This window comes from Sapajus apella, unplaced genomic scaffold, assembly GCF_009761245.1.
Source record: "Sapajus apella isolate SASKATOON/1434 unplaced genomic scaffold, GSC_monkey_1.0 scaffold16, whole genome shotgun sequence".
NCBI lineage: Eukaryota > Metazoa > Chordata > Mammalia > Primates > Cebidae > Sapajus > Sapajus apella.
In genome coordinates, this window is record NW_022436956.1 from 25,449,022 (window position 1) to 25,461,645 (window position 12,624).

At 38.9% G+C, this 12,624-nt stretch overlaps 1 long non-coding RNA gene across 1 annotated transcript; it reads left to right on the plus strand.

Moving 5' to 3' along the window:
- The first annotated feature begins 1,383 nt into the window (after window positions 1–1,383).
- On the plus strand, window positions 1,384–12,412 carry LOC116555987. Its single transcript, XR_004270771.1, has 2 exons — window positions 1,384–1,509; window positions 12,202–12,412. It is a non-coding gene; the product is annotated as an uncharacterized LOC116555987 (long non-coding RNA).
- Window positions 12,413–12,624: the final 212 nt, after the last annotated feature.

Genomic DNA, 12,624 nt, shown 5'->3' on the forward strand with positions numbered 1-12,624 from the left:
AAGACTTTATCAGATGCATGAATTAGAGATACCTAGGGAACATCTGTGAGTTTGAGTTTGCTCTTCCATGGGTGTGAATAACCATATCTTTTCTATCTTATAGTGTTTGCTGGCTAATACAAGAAGATAATGAATGTGAAGTTCACTGTGAGCTATAAAACCCTGTACACATGAAAGGATTTCTTAATAAAGTAATTCCCTCACTGACTCTATTTCTGATTTCTCTGCCTGAAAATTGCAAATCTGCTCAATGCAAGAGGATTGTGCTTATTGATTAGGTAATTACTGTAGAGTTTGCAGCCTTTGGAAAGCAAAAGGCTCTCCAGGACGCACTATAATTTTGCAAATCAGCAGCTCTTGATTGTTCAGGGTAAGTCCGTGTTGTTTGGGGTTATTCATGCCATTTGCTTCCCTGTTTCTCTTTCTTGCTATCTGCCTTTGCTCATTTTATTATTTATTAGCAACTCACTGTGAGGTAAGAAGGAAAACAGAAAGGGGTATGAAACATAAACCATAAAATAATGTAACTTGTTAGTGAAAATGTCATTAGTGAGAGATGCTGGGTCTTACTGTACTTTAGATAATCTGTGACTTCTTTGAATGAGCATCTGGGCAGTAAGTTTATGCCCTTTCTATACAATCAGAGATGTGGTATTGCTGCTTAAGGCTCTAGAAACTCGTTAATGTTCAGAATGCAGCCTACATTTTCTAATTTGGTTGTGCTTCTTGTTGCTGTGCTTTAGATTGAAAAGGTCTACTCACAGAAGGGTAAAACCCTTCCAGTGCATGTCAGTGCTCTTTATATTTTACACCTATATCTTATAAGCTTAGTCTGAGTCTTGTAAATCCTCTCCCATCACAGAAAACTCTTTTCCATATCTGACTCAGTTTTGTACCTCTGAGAGTAGACTGACATTTCCAGCCTCAAGCTAGAAATGGAAAAGGCCCATTCTCTATAATTCCTCCTGGAGAACATGGAGCATCTCAAGGTAGCCTGAAATCCCTGGAAATTTGAGAGGTTTAGATCATTAATACTCTGGATAATTTTGGCCCAAATCTGGCTAGTGACCTTTAGAGAAAGAGCCTTTTCGCCCAGAGATATAAGAATATGATGTCATAGTATTATAACATGATGATTATCCATGCTATATTATTGAGGTCTTTAGTTCCAAGTAACACACACAAAAAATGAACTCATATTAGCTTTAAAAAAACTATGAGCTCACTGAAGGAAGGGCAGGAGACGACAGGAACTCCAGGAGCTTGTACACCATTGGGACATTCTTCCTCTCCTACATCTCCTCTCAGGCTGGCTGCCCACAAGCCAGATCCATGGCAACAAACATCACTAGACTTTTATTTTTAAAACCTCCAAACCAGAGAAGACAGCTCCTGCCCCTCTGAAGGAGTAATTCTTTTTTGGAGGTGCATCTGTGGGTCTTCAGAGAACTGTGACTTTAAGATGTAGTCTATTTTCCTCAGGAGCTTTCCAGTCCAAATGTCACACAGGTAAGTGATAAATATGTAATGAGATACATATAAATAATTGAATAACAAAAATTATCAAGGCACCAAGAGGAGAGACTTTAGTCTCATCTGCTGCAAGTAAGAGGATGAGAAATATTATGAAAATGAGACACAAAATTCTGTTTCACCAACTGGCTAGTGATAGAAGAATGGCAGATAACTGCAGAATCACGCCAAAGTCATATCTGATGGTTATTTATGCTTGTTCCATATGTACATGTTAAAACTTAACCATTTCAGAAACAATTATTCCATTGCATGAGACCAGTTATTATCATTTAATTCTGATGTTGAATATATACATAAAGGTGTAAATTAAATACGTTCCTTTGGGAAAGGTACTGGTACTAGGTGAATGCATCTAATATTTCCACTTTTGCGCACATAGACTGCAATGTGGATTGCAGCTAGAGTTGTGCAACATGGCAGCCTTAAGTGTATTGGGAGTGAAGTTTGGAAATGTGGTAGAGACTTAAAATTGCCTATGCAATATTCATTCTCCCTTCTTCCTTACTTATAGAATGTAAATTGTATTCCAGGTTATAGTGTACCCAGGTAAAAAGTGACATTTTCCTGGTGGCTTGATGTCAATGAGAAACCAGCTAAAGTTGCTGGTGGAGCATCTGAAAAGCCCTCTTTACTTTCTTCTTTCCTGCTTCCTGAAATCCAGATATGATGTCTGGAGCTCCAGCTACTAATCTGGGTGCTAAGAAACATGTGAAAATGGCAGAGATGACAGATAGAAAGAACTTGGTCCTGAAGACCATGAAATGGAGTGACCAGACCTGCCATAGACTGCCTACATTAATGCTTTTAATTCTATTTTTGTTTTTGTTTTTAAAAAGTGAGATACACTTTTAATGTAAAGCCATTAACAGTTTGAACTTTCTCATATATGCAGCCAGGTGCATGTGTTTTAAAATTCCAGGTATTCTTATAGGAAACACTGAGTCCTAAAAAGCAATTTAACTATGGAAACAGTGAACGAAAGATCATTGTCTTCAGACTTCTGCTGTTATTTGACTCATTGCTATCCAGGCATGATCCATCTGTCCTTCTCACCTTGTCATTTCACCTTGAAAGTTGAACAGAGGTGAGAAATATAGTAAAAGATGAGGGAGGCAGGAAGAATGGAAAAGCCGTATGCTGGCTTCTTTCCAGTTCGTTCCTTAATCTCCCATGTGGATGCTCATGGTTGGCAGGAAAAAAAAAAAAAAAGCAGTGAAAGACATTACTACACCTCAATCTTAAATCTTACATTAGAACAGCTTTCAGAGAGGATAAAAAAGCACATAACTAAAATCCTTTGCCAAAAAAAGTTGCATTGAAGCTTGAAAATGGAACTGATGGCTAATAATACATTTTGGGTTATAGCAAGAGTTCTGAGATACAAATGTGTTCATTTTATCTTCTAGTGTCTACAATCACATCAATGGCTTAGGGCATATATTTATAAATTCCTGTGAAACAAGTGTTACCTTCAGGTTATCAAGCTAACTTTTTCCCCCAAGATAGGATGTTCAAGCATTCTAGTTTTGTTTATTTTTGTTTTGAGACTGAGTCTGGCTCTGTTGCCCGGGCTGGAGTGTAGTGGCACTATCTCGGCTCACTGCAGCCTCCACCTCCTGGGTTCAAGCAATTCTTCTGCCTCAGCCTCCCAAGTAGCTGGGATTACAGGTGTGCACCACCACACCCAGCTAATTTTTTGTACTTTTGGTAGACATGGGGTTTTACCATGTTGGCTAGGCTGGTCTCGAACTCCTGACCTCTGGCTATCTGCCTGCCTCAGCCTCCCAAAGTGCTGGAATTAAAGGCGTGAGCCACTGAGCCCAGCCCAAGCATTCTAGTTTTAAATGAAAATAAAATCAAAATATTTGCAGAACAAAGTACAATTACATTCCTGAATAATCAAATCAGTGCTTTAAAAATATTTGAGACTAACAAATGCTCTCAAATCCAAGTTTATCTCAAGAACTAATCAATGTAATATAATGTAGGGAGCTTTGGTTGAGAACATCATAAACTAATAGGATCTGGAATGTAAATACCAGAAACTGTTGTATGTTGCATGGTTTGTTTTTAGTGGGAATGAAAAGTACAACAGGGAACGGTGGCTCATGCCTGTAATGCCAGCATTTTGGGAGGCCAAGGCAGGGGAATCACTTGAGGTCAGGAGTTCAAGACTAGCCTGGCCAACATGGTAAAACCCCGTCTCTACTGAAAATACAAAAATTAGCCAGGCGTGTTGGTGTATGCCTGTAGTTCCAGCTACTTGGGAGGCTGAGGCAGGAGAATGGCTTGAACCCAGCAGGTGGAAGTTGCAGTGAGCCGAAATTGTGCTACTGCACTCCAGCCTGGGGAACAGAGTGAGCCTCATCTCAAAAAAAGAAAAAAGAAAAGTACAGCTCCTAATTTGTTTAATGTTTCTAAAATATTTGCTTGGCACCTACCACAGACAATGTACTGTGATAAGTACTGGGGACACCACATCCTGTCTAGGTCTGTTATGTTCATCTGCAGCTAGAGAGGGGATTGCAATCTGCAGGATTCTGAAGAAACACCAGCATAAAGGGGCCAAATTATACATGTAGGTCTCACATGAGACCTCTAGAGAAGGATTTTACCCAGATATGTAGGCAGTGGCCATTAGAGCAGTAACAAGGGCAGCAACAACAAACAGTGGAGGGGAAATACTGCACTTCCAAGAGCTGCAGACAACAGGTCTGGGGAGCCTAGGGCCTCTGGAGTTGATCTGTCTTCAGTGAATGTTAATTCCTAAGTAGAACAAGTATTTCAAAATTCCCCATTTTAAATTTGTAAATAAAACGGGGACAATTATTTTTGTCCTGGAGAAAGGATGATTTCCAAATGGTGCAGAGGTCATTGGAGAACTGAAGGGTGGTTACAGGAGCTGCTCATCTGCTCTAATGTTCTCAGGCCAGCTGAATAGGAAGGTCAAAGGCCTCCAGGCTGTTGCCCCTCTCTGTAGGTTTCTGGATTGCTTCCTCTTTTCTTTACTTGTACTTCTGTGGATTTTATTCTGTGTCCCCCTGCCTTGTGTTCTCTTTCCCTCAGTATTTATACATCTCTGTTTTATATATATATATATGTATATATACATACACACATATACAGGCATGCATATATATATATATATGCATACACACACATACACAGACATGCTTATATAGGTACATATTCTATATCTATACATGCACATACATTTTCTCTCTGCTTTTAAAAAAAATTTTTCTGTAATATAGAATTGAAAAGTATGTTTTGCATTTCTTAGTATGGTTTCTTGAATATAATTTGTGTTTCTTCAATTTTTTTCCAAAGAATATAAAGGAGGTAAGTGAAATTATTTAAATTTATTTATAATTAAAAAATTTCAAGGAATTGGAGTGGCCATCTATGTGGCATCTGGTTTTTTCACGTGTGTGTATGTGTGTGTGTGTGTGTGTGAGAGAGAGAGACAGAGAGATGGGAATAAGACAGTGCATAGGCCAGACTAAAAAACAAGTTTATCATCTTTAGAGCAGAAAGTAACAATTTTAGTCTCACTCATCCACCCATTCATTGTAACTCCAATTTAGGAATAGAAAGGTGAAGGAAGATTGCACTTATCACACTGCAAACTATAGCATCTTATTGACACATTGTATTAACTCTTTCTTACTAGGAGTTTCTTACTGGGTTCTAATATTTTGGTCAATTTTTCTCCAGAAGGAGAAAAAACTTCTTTCTTTAATCTTCATAAGCTACCTAGGAGTTACCAGGTTTTCTGAAATATTTATTATGAATTAATTAGTGGATACTGTGTATTTAAAGGAGATATGACTGGTTCTTCCATGTTCACTTGCTCTGCCTTTCAACATTTAAAAGTAAACATAAGGCTGTCTAGAGTATGTGGAAATAGATTATCAGTCTTTTTTCTCTAGTTATTAGAAATAGTTATTAGAAAGCCTAAGTGATACAATCTATGCTACATTTTAATTAGACTTCAGTGTTTTCTTTCTGACGATGTCATCTGGAGAACAATCTGGCTGTATTTCCCACAATAAGATGCCTTTTGTGGACTGATATCTCAAAATACACCTTACAACCATCATAAAGAATAGTGAAGTTATCAGCACCAAAAGTAGTCTGCAATCATCAAATGAAGAAGAGGTATTTAGTGAAGTCACTCAGATTAGCTATCAATATGAGAATGTATCTACATGGCATGACTAAAGCTTTCCTGGTCCATTTTGACAAAACCTCCAATGGTAAATTGGTATAACTAGCCATCAGAATCCTGATTTTGATTGTGAGTAAAATGTACCTATTAGATCAGGAGGCCAGGAATAGGAGGCTACACACCCATATGGCATGCCACTTTTCTAAAAGTGCTTCAGAGCTTTCCCAATGCTGTTAGTATAGAGACCAAACTTCCTACCTGTATAACCTGGGCCGTGAACTGCTACTGCTTTCAGCACTCAGCTTCTCAAGCATTTTTTCAATGTCTCAATAAGCCACGCACTCTTTCTCTGCCCTGGTATTCAGGTACTCTAGTTCTCCTGCCCGAGGTAATCTCTCCTGATCATTTCTTGCTTTCTTTCCCATTGTCTGGTTTAACCTTCGGGTGCCAATTTAAAACCACTTCCTTCAGGATGTCTCATGTGATACTCAAAGGATGAGTTAGTTTTCCCGAAAGTGCTTCCATGGCACCCAACACTTCCCCTGCCTCATTTCCTCACTGCTGTAATAGCTCATTTCATTGTCTGCATCCTCTGCTAGATAAGAAGCCCTGTGAACATGTTAGCCTCTATCTTGTACAGCTTTGTGCCCAAAGTACTTACCACAGGTAGTCACGTGAATACTTTTGAATGAGTAAACTTCAGATTATGTGAGGGGATGCCAATATTAAGGAATTAGAAAAAAATGAACAGACAGGTATAACTTGAAAGAAGACTGGGTAGAGGGGTCTGGTCCAATAGATAGTATACATTAGGTGGATATACTAGTAGTGACAGCTATGGGCCACTGGTAGAGGAACCTCAGATAAATGTAGCATGCAGTCAGGAATTGATTTTGGATATCAACTGCCTAGTGTGGGTTTAGCATTTAGAAATCAGATTCTTGGCCGGGCATGTGGTGGCTCACGCCTGTAATCCTAGCACTTTAAAGGGCTGAGGTGGGTGGATTGTCTGAGCTCAGGAGTTTGAGACCACTCTGGGCAACATGGAGAAACCCCATCTCTACTAAAATAAAATTTTTAAAAAATTAGCCAGGTGTGGTGACGGGTGACTGTAGTCCCAGCTACTCAGGAGGCTAAGGCACAAGAATTGCCTGAACCCAGGAGGCAGAGGCTGCAGTGAGCTGAGACTGTGCCACTGCACTCCACCCTGGGCAATACAGTGAGACTCTTTTTTTAAAGGAAAAAAAAAAAAAAAAAGGAAATCAGATTCTTGTCCCTGGGAAGATTGTCCAATGCAAGGGAGAAATCTAGTCCCTAAAAACCTGTTTGGATCAAAATACTAAAGTATCAAACCAATTTCTGAAACTATGTCTAGTGCAAGTGTCTCGGCATCAAGAACAAGGTGAGGACCCAGCCATTCTCTCTGTAGCACAAGATCAGAGTGGTGCCAGAGCAAAGCAGATGATGTAGAATCAGGGAATCCTTGGACTCCCCCAAAATTCAGGAAAACAATTACTTTTAGAGTCTAGAGAAAAGAAGGACATGCAGATGGATGCTAAAGGACTCCAATTATAGTAATTTGAAGGATTTGAGGACAAGGATTACAGAAGTCATTACCCTTCTCAGACAATTCAGTTATTAAGAAGGACAAACTGATCTGAGTAGCCTGCCTCTAGAGGTTAACGTGCATGGATCATTCACATGGGAAATCTACATGGAAGCTGGGACAGCAAGACAGGAACAGATTCCCAGGCCTGAAGTGTGCATTTATTTATCATTCCCTCAAAAGGTTCTCTACTTACCCTAGGACAAAGTTACTTGCAAAGGACTTTTATCCTCCTTAATCCTGTGTATTTGTGCTCTTGCCTAATAAATAACATTCTTTAAGGTATTTTCCAAATATACCTTTTTAGTTTTGTGTTGAAAAAGGAATTTTCCAAAATACCTTTTTCAACACAAAAAAGTGGGGCAAGGACTCAACAGTAGTGAATATCAGCTGCATTCTGAGAGACTGGGACAGTAGTCACCTGATTAAATATTCCAAAAGGAATTTCAATCTGAGTCTCACATTGTTAGGAGAGGCACTTCATGACCAAAGAATCTTAGCAGAGCAGACCTTGTTCACAATACTTGTCCAGGTCTGTCATTCCAGCGTCTATCATTTCTGTCAGGCCTTCATGTCACAGCCTCCATGACAAAGCTCCCTGAATAAGCCAGAAGAGAATCGTTTTAACCCAAATAGACCAACTAGAAAAGCTCTCAGTCTTGAGTCAAAATAGGTCAGACAACCAAACATACAGTCAAAATTCTAATAGAATTAGGAAACTTGTCATGACAACCTTATAAAGAATTTTATCCAAAAATCAATACTTTCTAGCATTGGATTTAAGTCCTAGGATTGTATCGAAGTCAAACTGCTCATTTTTTTCCCCTTAATGTTGACATATTTTTTCAACACGAAAAATGGGGAGAGGACTCAACAGTAGTGAATACCAGTTGCATTCTGAGAGGCTGGGACGGTAGTTACTTGATTAAACATTCCGAAAGGAATTTCTGCTAGATGTTCCACAGGTTGAATATAAGCCACAACTTTTTAAATATGATATGTTGGTTTCTTTACCAGCATCTATGAGAAGAGGCAGATTTTTTTTTAAAGGGAAGCGGGAGAAGACTGTATAGAGAAAGGGGTCAGCGACTGTGTTTTTGTTGTTGTTTTGCTTGTTAATAGTCTTCATTGTTCTGTTGAGATCTATTGAAATATATCCCTCTTTCCACAAACCATGAGCTTTCTCAGAATAGGGTCTCATTTTGCTCACCTACCGATACTATGTTTGCCACAGAGAGCAGACATGCTTTCTATTGAACAACTGAATAAATGAATCTGTGTAAATGGCCATTTCCCTAAAAGCACTAAGTTAGAAAGCTGTTTTTCCCCTTCCTAAATCAGAAAGGACAAGTCAGGCTAGATTTATTTATCCCACCCATGCTGAGAGCAAAAGCCACTTGAAAACAGGTCCAGCAAGAGATGCATGGGTCAGAGCAGAGAGAGGCTAACAGGCCATACTGGAAGTGTGTTCTCTATGAAACCTTCCCAAATGCCCTTGATCTTCTCTTTACACTCTCCCAGAACACTCTTCTGAGCTTAATAGAGCCCTTTGTCATTCGGAGAATTGGATGTTTCAGACTGTTGGAGGAGTAGAGTAAAACAGAGAACTATAACACCTTGTAAGACTGGGCAAGTCGTGGTGCCCAGGGCACTGCTTTCTGTATATTCCTCTGCTACGGTTTGAGTGTCCCTCTCCAAAATTCAGGTGTTGCCAGTGTGGTAGTATTAAGAGGTGGGCCTTTCAGAGGGATTAGGCTATGAAGCATCCCTGCTCCTGAATGGATTAATGCTATTTCAAAGGGCTTGAGGTAGAGAGTTTGCCCTTTCTTGCCCTTCTGCCTTCTGTCATGTGAGGACACAATAGTTCCTCCCCTCTGGAGGATGCAGCTTTCAAGGTGCCACCTTGGAAGCAGAGACCAGATTCTCAGCAGACATCTGAACCTGTGGCTGTCTTAATCTCAGACTTCCCAGTATCCAGAACTGAGAGGAAATAAAATTATGTTATTTATAAATTACCCAGTTTGTGATATTCTCTGTTATGGGAACACAAATAGGCTGAGATAGCCTCATTCATCCTCAAGCAATCACAAGACATGGAAATTAGTGCTATTACCATTGGGCAGATAGAGGAATCTGAGGTACAGAGAGGTTAGGTGACTTGTCCAAAGTTACACAGCTATTCTGTGGAGATTATGACTCCAGAGTCCCCATCTTTAACCACAGAGGAACTTGGCTGTGCAGAATATTGCCTTACCTCTAGAGAATCATCATCTCATCACTTTGTTTTCTGAATACATGACACTTCAGGAAAGAAATTCCAACTGTTCCATTAAATCATCCCATTATTCGAAAGACATGTAAAGTCAAGTGTGTGGAGCAGAAGATAATCTGGCGGTGACCTGGAAGCATTTTCAAACCACCCAGAGCTAAGTGAGCCAGTGGCCAAAGTGTGGGAAAGCTGAGCTCTGGGCAGGCGGGGAGCCCGCACTTGCTAAGGGCCGTTGCTCTTTCACCTTCCTGTCTTTTCACTGCCACAAACCTTCTCACTGGCAGTCATTTCTGACTCCACGTCCTCCCACTTGTCGAAAGGTCTCCATTTGCCTGACCATAATGAGCAATTTGCTCTAATCCGTGAATAGAAATTGGAATTTGATTTATTTTAGTGGCATTTCAAGAAGAGAGATGCTTAAACAAGCTATTTGGTGTCCTCTATGTTACTATTGAAGGTTAATCGCTACCCAATATGCATACTTCAGCTCCAAACTATGTTCTTGAGAAAATGGAATAATTAAACCACAAGTGGCAATTACTTGTATTTTAGGAGGTTTCTTGCTGTAGCAACATTATTAAGTCATATCTTTTCAAAGTTGGCAGTCAGCTCTCAAATTTCTATTTTCAAATGTGTATGCTATCCATTAATTTCTGTTAATTTTGTTCAGTATTGAAAATGAAAAGAGGTCATTATAGGACTGAAATCTGAAGTTGGTATTTTGTGAGCCTTATTCTCCTCATAAACCTCTTTGCTTCGGAAATTTGTCTTCACTTGAATATATTCTAAACATAAACATTGCCTTATTAGAAATATTTCTGAATTTATTTTAGAAATATAGCGCTGATACATCCATTTACACTGAATGTTTCACAGCCACTTAAAATTCTGTTTTTGGGAAATATTTATTGACATAAATTAATATGGGACCTGGGGAAATATTCATTATAAAATGTGAGTGAAAAAATGTTAAACCTAATGCAGAGTATTAACATCATTTTAGAAATATAATTCTACATGTACACAGATAGGCACATAGGAAAAATGATTTTTAAAATACCAGATATCTGAATAATGGATTTTAGATAGTTTTAATTGATTTCTTTTTAATGTTTCAGTATTGACCATTGTTTTGTAATAGATACAGATTATTTTCATGTTTATTAATATTTTATAGATTATAAGAAAATTGTCATATTTGAAACTCAAACACCACAGATAGGACTGAAATACTTCCTAAGTATCTTATAATTTCAGCCCCCTCCATAGAGAGTAACATGGTTACTAATTTGGTGGGAGGCTGGATTTCTCAACAGCAGCACTGTAGACATGCTGGGCAGGATAACACTTTTTTTAAGAGTGGATGGGGATTGCTCTTCTGTACATTGTAGGATATCTTATCCCTGGTCTCCACCCACCAGATGCCAGGAGCACCCATCTCTTAGTTGTGAAAACTAAAAATGTCTCCAGGCTTTGCTAAATGTCCTCTGGGGGACAAAATCACCACCAGTTGAAAACCTCTGTTGTCTAGCTTCCTAGGACTTTTTTCTCTGCTTTGGCATGCATATACACTCACATAAAAATACACCACCAAAAAATAAAGGATATTTTGTACATATCTACAACTTGCTTTTGCTGTATTCAATGTGATGTCTTTGTGGCCTTTGTAAGTTAATGCATGTAGATTTTGCATATTACATTAATAATCAGAAAACAAAAAAATGTAATAAAAATTTACAAAGAGAAAATGTATGCCACCATAATCCACACAAAGACCTTTAGGAGGCCATCACTCTACATAAATATAACGCAGAAGGTGACTCTGGGGTATGTTCCACTCCCTGATGAAAGGAACAACCCCCTAAAAGCCACTGTGACTAAGAACCAAGTTAAAAGAAAGGAATGAAATAATCGGATGCCCCATCTAGGCAGAATGTGAAAAAAGGATGTAACCCTCAGATTCAGGGCAGCAGGTGTCAGTCCTCAGAACAAGGCTAGTCAAAGAGTCCTCCTGCATTAATGTCTTCTCACCAATTGCTGCAATCCAACACCAGCTCATTTCTTTGTCCCCTTTTCTACATCTAAACCTATCACTACAAACCTTTTTTTTTTTGATGAGTGTAGAGAACCCACATTAAAGCAATATTTTACCTTTGAGTTTAGAATCAATGTTCAAAAACAGAATTTAGGTTAATTCTTCACCCCTAAAGTATAAGAGCCAATTTCATTCATAAGAAACAGAGCTTTGATAGCTCCCCAAGAGCTCCAGGTCCTGGGGTGCCTCTCCCTTGTCCCAACTCAAACCCTCTTTCCAGAGGTAATGACTACCCTGAAATTTTTGATAATCATATTTTGCTTTTCTTTGTGCTTTGTTACCCATCCCTAAATAATGTGGCAGCTTTGTCTATTTTGAATCTTATTCAAATTGAACAGTAGTTAAAATTCCTTCTTATCTTGCTTCTTTCATTCATCATTACATGTGGGAATCATCTATAATGTTAATCACGGCTATGATTTGGTCATGATCATTACTGTAGTTATACTGTTCTTTGTGAATAGACAACAGTTATTTATACATTCTATTCTTTCTGGTTATTTAGTTTTTTTTTTCAACTTTAGATATGACAAAGAATTCTGCAATATGTACTCCTCCCGCTTATGGGTCCTGGGACATATATGCATGAGTTTCTCTAGGGTACGTACCAAGCAGTGGTACACATCGAAGGGTTTGTATGTGATTTAAACTCCTGAGAGCACTGAAGAAAAGTTTGTTCCACATCCTCACCGTCACTTGGATGTTCATTAAAATTTCAGTGTGGTTTTTGCTTTTCAATATTGTGCAATTGAATATAAATACTTGCAAATGATAGAGATGGCATAGGCCTTTGAACTAAATGAACAGTAGGTGAAGTTATCTGAACGAGCTTCTCCCCACCCCTGGGTGAGGTGAGGCCAGTAACTTACAAATTTCTCCATCTTTCCCCTTGACAGTCAGGAGCTTAGAAGAAGAGGGGAGGATGGAGCTACAAAAACTGAGTCTGA